Source organism: Mesoplodon mirus (assembly GCF_964341445.2).
Source record: "Mesoplodon mirus genome assembly, chromosome: 1".
In the NCBI taxonomy this organism is placed as follows: Eukaryota; Metazoa; Chordata; class Mammalia; order Artiodactyla; family Ziphiidae; genus Mesoplodon; species Mesoplodon mirus.
In genome coordinates this window covers 170,680,173-170,692,643 of record NC_138976.1, presented here as the reverse complement: position 1 = coordinate 170,692,643, position 12,471 = coordinate 170,680,173, and positions in this window count along the sequence as shown.

Here is a 12,471-nt window from a genome sequence, read left to right as displayed (position 1 = left end):
AAGGACATGTCATTGATAAAGTTAAATACTCAAAGGTTGTGTAATACAACAGTTTAAGCATTGAGAAGAGTGAAATTATGCTGTTTTGAAACCTATGGCAGGTGAGATTTTCTGCCTAATTATATAAGAAGATTTCTCTAAAAATACACATTATTTCAATGACTTATTGGCTGTGAAATAAGTTAAGGGTATTTCAAATGGCTTGTCTGCGAAGAAAGGTGAGATGTAGGGAATCACAGAAAGTCGAGGGGAAAATAGGTCAATATATACATTGCTATATGGTGAACTTAACCTTAGGCCAGCAACAATGGAGAGGACCTGACCCTTAGAAACTTACAAGTAAGCTGGAATCTTCAAAAGTTCAAATCTTTATAAGTAAAATATTTATTAAAATGAATAACCAAGTGTTTGAATTGACATCAGAAGATCAAAACAATAAACCCTGAGAACATAGAAAAAAGATAAATAAAGATATGAGCAGAACTTAATACAACAGAAAACGTATAAAATTGAGGTGATTTAGTAAGTCCAAAGAATCTTCTTTGAAAAGATTGAAAAGACACACTTTGATTAAGGAAAACAAAAACATAAGTAAAGAATATACAGAAAGAATCAGGACAATGTTATAGCAGAGAATATATGAAATGCCAGTAAATTTGAACATTTCTGTAAAGTGGACCATTCCCTAGCTCCTAAAGTTTACCAAACCTGACACAAGAGGAAATCATTTAAGGTCATCATGTCTGCCCTTGGCATTCTCGGAACGCCCTGGCCTCAGGATGCAGCCTCTGTAGTCCATGGTAACCTAGGAGAGGGGGCGGGGCTGAGGGTGGTTGGAACTCTGCCCTCACTGAAGGAGTGGGTGTGGCCATCTCTGCTGTGACTGAACAAAGGGCAGGGGAGCAGGGGGCCCAGGGCAGGGCCTACAGAGCCCGGCAGGTCCAGTTGGGAGTCACAAGCATTTAGGCCCAGGCCAAAGGGCGCCTTCTTTGTCTGCACAGCTGCCCAAACACTCACCTTTCCACTCAGGCCGACCTCTTACTTGAAGTGGTGTGGAACCTGTCCACGCAGTGCACCTCGCTGCACAGCTAACCATAGGTCTGGGCATCGTAGCTTCCTGTCAGGTGACCGAAGATCGCAGGCAGATGGGCCCCAGGGACACATGCAGAGAGGCTCCTGCCTGGGCCACAGGCTGCCCACTGCCCCTGCCCCAGATCGGGGGCTGCCAATCAGCCCTGTCGGAATCCCCTGCCTCTAGAGGGTGTATTGGACCAACACTTGTAGAAAACGGTGTCCTCCTGGGCAACTCATTGGAGGGACACAAATAAATCTTTGCCGACTTTCTGCGGAAGCTTACGAGCGTTCACACCTAAGCGTCTTACAAGGTCAGCTGTTTAGCTAAACATGAGCTCATGATCTAAATTTACACAATAATGAAGAAATCAGCTACGAGGGGAGACAATCAGCAAAAACTATCAATACCAGAATTAGATTCCCAAGGCCATCCATCAATTGTTGGAATAATCAGGTGCAAGGCAGAAAATATACATAAAACTGGAACTGAAACAAGGAACAAGGATGTTTTCAAAGACTGGTAGGATCTCTAAAACATTTTTAAAGTACATGTCATTGATAAAGCTAAATACTCAAAGGTTGCGTAATACAACAGATTAAGCATTGAGAAGAGTGAAATTATGCTGTTTTGAAAAATATGGCAGGTGAGATTTTCTGCCTAATTATATAAGAAGATTTCCCTAAAAAATACACATTATTTCAATGACTTATTGGCTGTGAAATAAGTTAAGGGTATTTCAAATGGCTTGTCTGCAAAGAAAGGTGAGATGTAGGGAATCACAGAAAGTCGAGGGGAAAATAGGTCAATATATACATTGCTATATGGTGAACTAAACCTTAGGCCAGCAACAATGGAGAGCACCTGACACTTAGAAACTTACAAGTAAGCTGAAATCTTCAAAAGTTCAAATCTTTATAAGTAAAATATTTATTAAAATGAATAACCAAGTGTTTTACTTGACATCAGAAGATCAAAACAATAAACCCTGAGAACATAGAAAAAAGATAAATAAAGATATGAGCAGAACTTAATACAACAGAAAACGTATAAAATTGAGGTGATTTAGTAAGTCCAAAGAATCTTCTTTGAAAAGATTGAAAAGACACACTTTGATTAAGGAAAACAAAAACATAAGTAAAGAATATACAGAAAGAATCAGGACAATGTTATAGCAGAGAATATATGAAATGCCAGTAAATTTGAACATTTCTGTAAAGTGGACCATTTCCTAGCTCCTAAAGTTTACCAAACCTGACACAAGAGGAAATCATTTAAGGTCATCATGTCTGCCCTTGGCATTCTCGGAATGCCCTGGCCTCAGGATGCAGCCTCTGTAGTCCATGGTAACCTGCGGAGAGGGGGCGGGGCTGAGGGTGGTTGGAACTCTGCCCTCACTGAAGGAGTGGGTGTGGCCATCTCTGCTGTGACTGAACAAAGGGCAGGGGAGCAGTGGGCCCAGGGCTGGGCCCTCAGAGCCCGGCAGGTCCAGTGGGGTGTCACAAGCATTTAGGCCCAGGTCAAAGGGCGCCTTCTTTTTCTGCACAGCTGCCCAAACTCTCAACTTTCCACTCAGGCCGACATCTTACTTGAAGTGTGTGTGGAACCTGTCCACGCAGTGCACCTCGCTGCACAGCTAACCATAGTTCTGGGCATCGTAGCTTCCTGTCAGGTGACCGAAGATCGCAGGCAGATGGGTCCCAGGAACACATGCAGAGAGGCTCCTGCCTGGGCCACAGGCTGCCCACTGCCCCTGTCCCAGATCGGGGGCTGCCAATCAGCCCTGTCGGAATCCCCTTCCTCTAGAGGGAGTATTGGACCAACACTTGTAGAAAACGGTGTCCTCCTGGGCAACTCATTGGAGGGACACAAATAAATCTTTGCCGACTTTCTGCGGAAGCTTACGAGCGTTCACACCTAAGCGTCTTACAAGGTCAGCTGTTTAGCTAAACATGAGCTCATGATCTAAATTTACACAATAATGAAGAAATCAGCTACAAGGGGAGACAATCAGCAAAAACTATCAATACCAGAATTAGATTCCCAAGGCCATCCATCAATTGTTGGAATAATCAGGTGCAAGGCAGAAAATATACATAAAACTGGAACTGAAACAAGGAACAAGGATGTTTTCAAAGACTGGTAGGATCTCTAAAACATTTTTAAAGTACATGTCATTGATAAAGCTAAATACTCAAAGGTTGTGTAATACAACCGATTAAGCATTGAGAAGAGTGAAATTATGCTGTTTTGAAAACTATGGCAGGTGAGATTTTCTGCCTAATTATATAAGAAGATTTCCCTAAAAAATACACATTATTTCAATGACTTATTGGCTGTGAAATAAGTTAAGGGTATTTCAAATGGCTTGTCTGCAAAGAAAGGTGAGATGTAGGGAATCACAGAAAGTCGAGGGGAAAATAGGTCAATATATACATTGCTATATGGTGAGCTAAACCTTAGGCCAGCAACAATGGAGAGGACCTGACCCTTAGAAACTTACAAGTAAGCTGGAATCTTCAAAAGTTCAAATCTTTATAAGTAAAATATTTATTAAAATGAATAACCAAGTGTTTTAATTGACATCAGAAGACCAAAACAATAAACCCTGAGAACATAGAAAAAAGATAAATAAAGATATGAGCAGAACTTAATACAACAGAAAACGTATAAAATTGAGGTGATTTAGTAAGTCCAAAGAATCTTCTTTGAAAAGATTGAAAAGACACACTTTGATTAAGGAAAACAAAAACATAAGTAAAGAATATACAGAAAGAATCAGGACAATGTTATAGCAGAGAATATATGAAATGCCAGTAAATTTGAACATTTCTGTAAAGTGGACCATTTCCTAGCTCCTAAAGTTTACCAAACCTGACACAAGAGGAAATCATTTAAGGTCATCATGTCTGCCCTTGGCATTTTCGGAACGCCCTGGCCTCAGGATGCAGCCTCTGTAGTCCATGGTAACCTGCGGAGAGGGGCCGGGGCTGAGGGTGGTTGGAACTCTGCCCTCACTGAAGGAGTGGGTGTGGCCATCTCTGCTGTGACTGAACAAAGGGCAGGGGAGCAGGGGGCCCAGGGCTGGGCCCTCAGAGCCCGGCAGGTCCAGTGGGGTGTCACAAGCATTTAGGACCAGGTCAAAGGGCGCCTTCTTTTTCTGCACAGCTGCCCAAACTCTCATCTTTCCACTCAGGTCGACATCTTACTTGAAGTGTGTGTGGAACCTGTCCGCACAGTACACCTCGCTGCACAGCTAACCATAGGTCTGGGCATCGTAGCTTCCTGCCTGTTGACCGAAGTTCGCAGGAAGGTGGGTCCCAGGGACACATGCAGTGAGGCTCCTGCACGGGCAACAGGCTGCCCACTGCCCCTGCCCCAGATCGGGGTCCGCCAATCAGCCCTGTCGGAGTCCCCTGCCTCTAGAGGGAGTATTGGACCAACACTTGTAGAAAACGGTGTCCTCGTGGGCAACTCATTGGAGGGAAAGAAATAAATCTTTGCCGACATTCTTCTGAAGCTTACGAGCGTTCACACCTAAGCGTCTTACAAGGTCAGCTGTTTAGCTAAACATGAGCTCATGATCTGAATTTACACAATAATGAAGAAATCAGCTACGAGGGGAGACAATCAGTAAAGACTATCAATACCAGAATTAGATTCCCAAGGCCATCCATCAATTGTTGGAATAATCAGGTGCAAGGCAGAATATATACATAAAACTGGAACTGAAACAAGGAACAAGGATGTTTTCAAAGACTGGTAGGATCTCTAAAACATTTTTAAAGGACATGTCATTGATAAAGCTAAATACTCAAAGGTTGTGTAATACAACAGATTAAGCATTGAGAAGAGTGAAATTATGCTGTTTTGAAAACTATGGCAGGTGAGATTTTCTGCCTAATTATATAAGAAGATTTCTCTAAAAATACACATTATTTCAATGACTTATTGGCTGTGAAATAAGTTAAGGGTATTTCAAATGGCTTGTCTGCAAAGAAAGGTGAGATGTAGGGAATCACAGAAAGTCGAGGGGAAAATAGGTCAATATATACATTGCTATATGGTGAACTAAACCTTAGGCCAGCAACAATGGAGAGGACCTGACCCTTAGAAACTTACAAGTAAGCTGGAATCTTCAAAAGTTCAAATCTTTATAATTAAAATATTTATTAAAATGAATAACCAAGTGTTTGAATTGACATCAGAAGATCAAAACAATAAACCCTGAGAACATAGAAAAAAGATAAATAAAGATATGAGCAGAACTTAATACAACAGAAAACGTATAAAATTGAGGTGATTTAGTCAGTCCAAAGAATCTTCTTTGAAAAGATTGAAAAGACACACTTTGATTAAGGAAAACAAAAACATAAGTAAAGAATATACAGAAAGAATCAGGACAATGTTATACAGGGGATATAAGAAATGCCAGTAAATTTGAACATTTCTGTAAAGTGGACCATTTCCTAGCTCCTAAAGTTTACCAAACCTGACACAAGAGGAAATCATTTAAGGTCATCATGTCTGCCCTTGGCATTCTCGGAACGCCCTGGCCTCAGGATGCAGCCTCTGTAGTCCATGGTAACCTGCGGAGAGGGGGCGGGGATGAGGGTGGTTGGAACTCTGCCCTCACTGAAGGAGTGGGTGTGGCCATCTCTGTTGTGACTGAACAAAGGGCAGGGGAGCAGGGGGCCCAGGGCAGGGCCTACAGAGCCCGGCAGGTCCAGTGGGGAGTCACAAGCATTTAGGCCCAGGCCAAAGGGCGCCTTCTTTGTCTGCACAGCGGCCCAAACTCTCACCTTTCCACTCAGGCCGACCTCTTACTTGAAGTGGTGTGGAACCTGTCCACGCAGTGCACCTCGCTGCACAGCTAACCATAGTTCTGGGCATCGTAGCTTCCTGTCAGGTGACCGAAGATCGCAGGCAGATGGGTCCCAGGAACACATGCAGAGAGGCTCCTGCCTGGGCCACAGGCTGCCCACTGCCCCTGTCCCAGATCGGGGGCTGCCAATCAGCCCTGTCGGAATCCCCTGCCTCTAGAGGGAGTATTGGACCAACACTTGTAGAAAACGGTGTCCTCCTGGGCAACTCATTGGAGGGACACAAATAAATCTTTGCCGTCTTTCTGCGGAAGCTTAAGAGCGTTCACACCTAAGCGTCTTACAAGGTCAGCTGTTTAGCTAAACATGAGCTCATGATCTAAATTTACACAATAATGAAGAAATCAGCTACAAGGGGAGACAATCAGCAAAAACTATCAATACCAGAATTAGATTCCCAAGGCCATCCATCAATTGTTGGAATAATCAGGTGCAAGGCAGAAAATATACATAAAACTGGAACTGAAACAAGGAACAAGGATGTTTTCAAAGACTGGTAGGATCTCTAAAACATTTTTAAAGTACATGTCATTGATAAAGCTAAATACTCAAAGGTTGTGTAATACAACCGATTAAGCATTGAGAAGAGTGAAATTATGCTGTTTTGAAAACTATGGCAGGTGAGATTTTCTGCCTAATTATATAAGAAGATTTCCCTAAAAAATACACATTATTTCAATGACTTATTGGCTGTGAAATAAGTTAAGGGTATTTCAAATGGCTTGTCTGCAAAGAAAGGTGAGATGTAGGGAATCACAGAAAGTCGAGGGGAAAATAGGTCAATATATACATTGCTATATGGTGAGCTAAACCTTAGGCCAGCAACAATGGAGAGGACCTGACCCTTAGAAACTTACAAGTAAGCTGGAATCTTCAAAAGTTCAAATCTTTATAAGTAAAATATTTATTAAAATGAATAACCAAGTGTTTTAATTGACATCAGAAGACCAAAACAATAAACCCTGAGAACATAGAAAAAAGATAAATAAAGATATGAGCAGAACTTAATACAACAGAAAACGTATAAAATTGAGGTGATTTAGTAAGTCCAAAGAATCTTCTTTGAAAAGATTGCAAAGACACACTTTGATTAAGGAAAACAAAAACATAAGTAAAGAATATACGGAAAGAATCAGGACAATGTTATAGCAGAGAATATATGAAATGCCAGTAAATTTGAACATTTCTGTAAAGTGGACCATTTCCTAGCTCCTAAAGTTTACCAAACCTGACACAAGAGGAAATCATTTAAGGTCATCATGTCTGCCCTTGGCATTTTCGGAACGCCCTGGCCTCAGGATGCAGCCTCTGTAGTCCATGGTAACCTGCGGAGAGGGGCCGGGGCTGAGGGTGGTTGGAACTCTGCCCTCACTGAAGGAGTGGGTGTGGCCATCTCTGCTGTGACTGAACAAAGGGCAGGGGAGCAGGGGGCCCAGGGCAGGGCCCTCAGAGCCCGGCAGGTCCAGTGGGGTGTCACAAGCATTTAGGACCAGGTCAAAGGGCGCCTTCTTTTTCTGCACAGCTGCCCAAACTCTCAACTTTCCACTCAGGCCGACATCTTACTTGAAGTGTGTGTGGAACCTGTCAGCGCAGTACACCTCGGTGCACAGCTAACCATAGGTCTGTGCATCGTAGCTTCCTGCCAGGTGACCGAAGTTCGCAGGAAGGTGGGTCCCAGGGACACATGCAGAGAGGCTCCTGCCCGGGCAACAGGCTGCCCACTGCCCCTGCCCCAGATCGGGGGCCGCCAATCAGCCCTGTCGGAGTCCCCTGCCTCTAGAAGGAGTATTGGACCAACACTTGTAGAAAACGGTGTCCTCGTGGGCAACTCATTGGAGGGACAGAAATAAATCTTTGCCGACTTTCTTCTGAAGCTTACGAGCGTTCACACCTAAGCGTCTTACAAGGTCAGCTGTTTAGCTAAACATGAGCTCATGATCTAAATTTACACAATAATGAAGAAATCAGCTACGAGGGGAGACAATCAGTAAAGACTATCAATACCAGAATTAGATTCCCAAGGCCATCCATCAATTGTTGGAATAATCAGGTGCAAGGCAGAATATATACATAAAACTGGAACTGAAACAAGGAACAAGGATGTTTTCAAAGACTGGTAGGATCTCTAAAACATTTTTAAAGTACATGTCATTGATAAAGCTAAATACTCAAAGGTTGTATAATACAACAGATTAAGAATTGAGAAGAGTGAAATTATGCTGTTTTGAAATCTATGGCAGCTGAGATTTTCTGCCTAATTATATAAGAAGATTTCTCTAAAAATACACATTATTTCAATGACTTATTGGCTGTGAAATAAGTTAAGGGTATTTCAAATGGCTTGTCTGCAAAGAAAGGTGAGATGTAGGGAATCACAGAAAGTCGAGGGGAAAATAGGTCAATATATACATTGCTATATGGTGAACTAAACCTTAGGCCAGCAACAATGGAGAGGACCTGACCCTTAGAAACTTACAAGAACGCTGGAATCTTCAAAAGTTCAAATATTTATAAGTAAAATATTTATTAAAATGAATAACCAAGTGTTTGAATTGACATCAGAAGATCAAAACAATAAACCCTGAGAACATAGAAAAAAGATAAATAAAGATATGAGCAGAACTTAATACAACAGAAAACGTATAAAATTGAGGTGATTTAGTAAGTCCAAAGAATCTTCTTTGAAAAGATTGAAAAGACACACTTTGATTAAGGAAAACAAAAACATAAGTAAAGAATATACAGAAAGAATCAGGACAATGTTATAGCAGAGAATATATGAAATGCCAGTAAATTTGAACATTTCTGTAAAGTGGACCATTCCCTAGCTCCTAAAGTTTACCAAACCTGACACAAGAGGAAATCATTTAAGGTCATCATGTCTGCCCTTGGCATTCTCGGAACGCCCTGGCCTCAGGATGCAGCCTCTGTAGTCCATGGTAACCTGCGGAGAGGGGGCGGGGCTGAGGGTGGTTGGAACTCTGCCTCACTGATGGAGTGGGTGTGGCCAAAGCTGCTGTGACTGAACAAAGGGCAGGGGAGCAGGGGGCCCAGGGCAGGGCCCTCAGAGCATTGCAGGTCCAGTGGGCTGTCACAAGCATTTAGGCCCAGGCCAAAGGGCGCCTTCTTTGTCTGCACAGCTGCCCAAACTCTCACCTTTCCACTCAGGCCGACCTCTTACTTGAAGTGTGTGTGGAACCTGTCCTCACAGTACACCTCGCTGCACAGCTAACCATAGGTCTGGGCATCGTATCTTTCTGCCAGGTGACCGAAGTTCGCAGGCAGATGTGTCCCAGGGACACATGCAAAGAGGCTCCTGCCCGGGCCACAGGCTGCACACTGCCCCTGCCCCAGATCGGGGGCCGCCAATCAGCCCTGTCAGAGTCCCCTTCCTCTAGAGGGAGTATTGGACCAACAATTGTAGAAAACGGTGTCCTCGTGGGCAACTAATTGGAGGGACACAAATAAATTTTGCCGACTTTCTCCTGAAGCTTACGAGCGTTCACACCTAAGGGTCTTACAAGGTCAGCTGTTTAGCTAAACATGAGCTCATGATCTAAATTTACACAATAATGAAAAAATCAGCTACGAGTGGAGACAATCAGTAAAGACTATCAATACCAGAATTAGATTCCCAAGGCCATCCATCAATTGTTGGAATAATCAGGTGCAAGGCAGAAAATATACATAAAACTGGAACTGAAACAAGGAAAAGGATGTTTTCAAAGACTGGTAGGATCTCTAAAACATTTTTAAAGTACATGTCATTGATAAAGCTAAATACTCAAAGGTTGTGTAATACAAGAGATTAAGCATTGAGAAGAGTGAAATTATGCTGTTTTGAAAACTATGGCAGATGAGATTTTCTGCCTAATTATATAAGAAGGTTTCTCTAAAAAATACACATTATTTCAATGACTTATTGGCTGTGAAATAAGTTAGGGGTATTTGAAATGGCTTGTCTTCAAAGAAAGCTGAGATGTAGGGAATCACAGAAAGTCGAGGGGAAAATAGGTCAATATATACATTGCTATATGTTGAAATAAACGTTCGGCCAGCAACAATGGAGAGCACCTGACACTTAGAAACTTACAAGTAAGCTGGAATCTTCAAAAGTTCAAATCTTTATAGTAAAATATTTATTAAAATGAATAACCAAGTGTTTTAATTGACATCAGAAGATCAAAACAATAAACCCTGAGAACATAGAAAAAAGATAAATAAAGATATGAGCAGAACTTAATACACCAGAAAACGTATAATATTGAGGTGATTTAGTAAGTCCAAAGAATCTTCTTTGAAAAGATTGAAAAGACACACTTTGATTAAGGAAAACAAAAACATAAGTAGAGAATATACAGAAAGAATCAGGACAATGTAATATCAGAGAATATATGAAATGCCAGTAAATTTGAACATTTCTGTAAAGTGGACCATTTCCTAGCTCCTAAAGTTTACCAAACCTGACACAAGAGGAAATCATTTAAGGTCATCATGTCTGCCCTTGGCATTCTCGGAACGCCCTGGCCTCAGGATGCAGCATCTGTAGTCCATGGTAACCTGCGGAGAGGGGGCGGGGCTGAGGGAGGTTGGAACACTGCCCTCACTGAGGGAGTGGGTGTGGCCATCTCTGCTGTGACTGAACAAAGGGCAGGGGAGCATGGGGCCCAGGGCAGGGCCCACAGAGCCCGGCAGGTCCAGTGGGGAGTCACAAGCATTTAGGCCCAGGCCAAAGGGCGCCTTCTTTGTCTGCACAGCTGCCCAATCTCTCACCTTTCCACTGAGGCCGACCTCTTACTTGAAGTGTGTGTGGAACCTGTCCGCGCAGTGCACCTCGCTGCACAGCTAACCATAGGTCTGGGCATCGTAGCTTCCTGTCACGTGACCGAAGATCGCAGGCAGATGGGTCCCAGGGACACATGCAGAGAGGCTCCTGCCTGGGCCACATGCTGCCCACTGCCCCTTCCCCAGATCGGGGGCTGCCAATCAGCCCTGTCGGAATCCACTGCCTCTAGAGGGAGTATTGGACCAACACTTGTAGAAAACGGTGTCCTCCTGGGCAAATCATTGGAGGGACACAAATAAATCTTTGCCGACTTTCTCCTGAAGCTTACGAGCGTTCACACCTAAGCGTCTTACAAGGTCAGCTGTTTAGCTAAACATGAGCTCATGATCTAAATTTACACAATAATGAAGAAATCAGCTACAAGGGGAGACAATCAGCAAAAACTATCAATACCAGAATTAGATTCCCAAGGCCATCCATCAATTGTTGGAATAATCAGGTGCAAGGCAGAAAATATACATAAAACTCGAACTGAAACAAGGAACAAGGATGTTTTCAAAGACTGGTAGGATCTCTAAAACATTTTTAAAGTACATGTCATTGATAAAGCTAAATACTCAAAGGTTGTGTAATACAACCGATTAAGCTTTGAGAAGAGTGAAATTATGCTGTTTTGAAAACTATGGCAGGTGAGATTTTCTGCCTAATTATATAAGAAGATTTCCCTAAAAAATACACATTATTTCAATGACTTATTGGCTGTGAAATAAGTTAAGTGTATTTCAAATGGCTTGTCTGCAAAGAAAGGTGAGATGTAGGGAATCACAGAAAGTCGAGGGGAAAATAGGTCAATATATACATTGCTATATGGTGAACTAAACCTTAGGCCAGCAACAATGGAGAGGACCTGACCCTTAGAAACTTACAAGTAAGCTGGAATCTTCAAAAGTTCAAATCTTTATAAGTAAAATATTTATTAAAATGAATAACCAAGTGTTTTAATTGACATCAGAAGATCAAAACAATAAACCCTGAGAACATAGAAAAAAGATAAATAAAGATATGAGCAGAACTTAATACAACAGAAAACGTATAAAATTGAGGTGATTTAGTAAGTCCAAAGAATCTTCTTTGAAAAGATTGAAAAGACACACTTGATTAAGGAAAACAAAAACATAAGTAAAGAATATACAGAAAGAATCAGGACAATGTTATAGCAGAGAATATATGAAATGCCAGTAAATTTGAACATTTCTGTAAAGTGGACCATTTCCTAGCTCCTAAAGTTTACCAAACCTGACACAAGAGGAAATCATTTAAGGTCATCATGTCTGCCCTTGGCATTCTCGGAATGCCCTGGCCTCAGGATGCAGCCTCTGTAGTCCATGGTAACCTTCGGAGTGGGGGCGGGGATGAGGGTGGTTGGAACTCTGCCCTCACTGAAGGAGTGGGTGTGGCCATCTCTGCTGTGACTGAACAAATGGCAGGGGAGCAGGGGGCCCAGGGCTGGGCCCTCAGAGCCCGGCAGGTCCAGTGGGGTGTCACAAGCATTTAGGCCCAGGTCAAAGGGCGCCTTCTTTTTCTGCACAGCTGCCCAAACTCTCAACTTTCCACTCAGGCCGACATCTTACTTGAAGTGTGTGTGGAACCTGTCCGCGCAGTACACCTCGCTGCACAGCTAACCATAGGTCTGGGCATCGTAGCTTCCTGCCTGTTGACCGAAGTTCGCA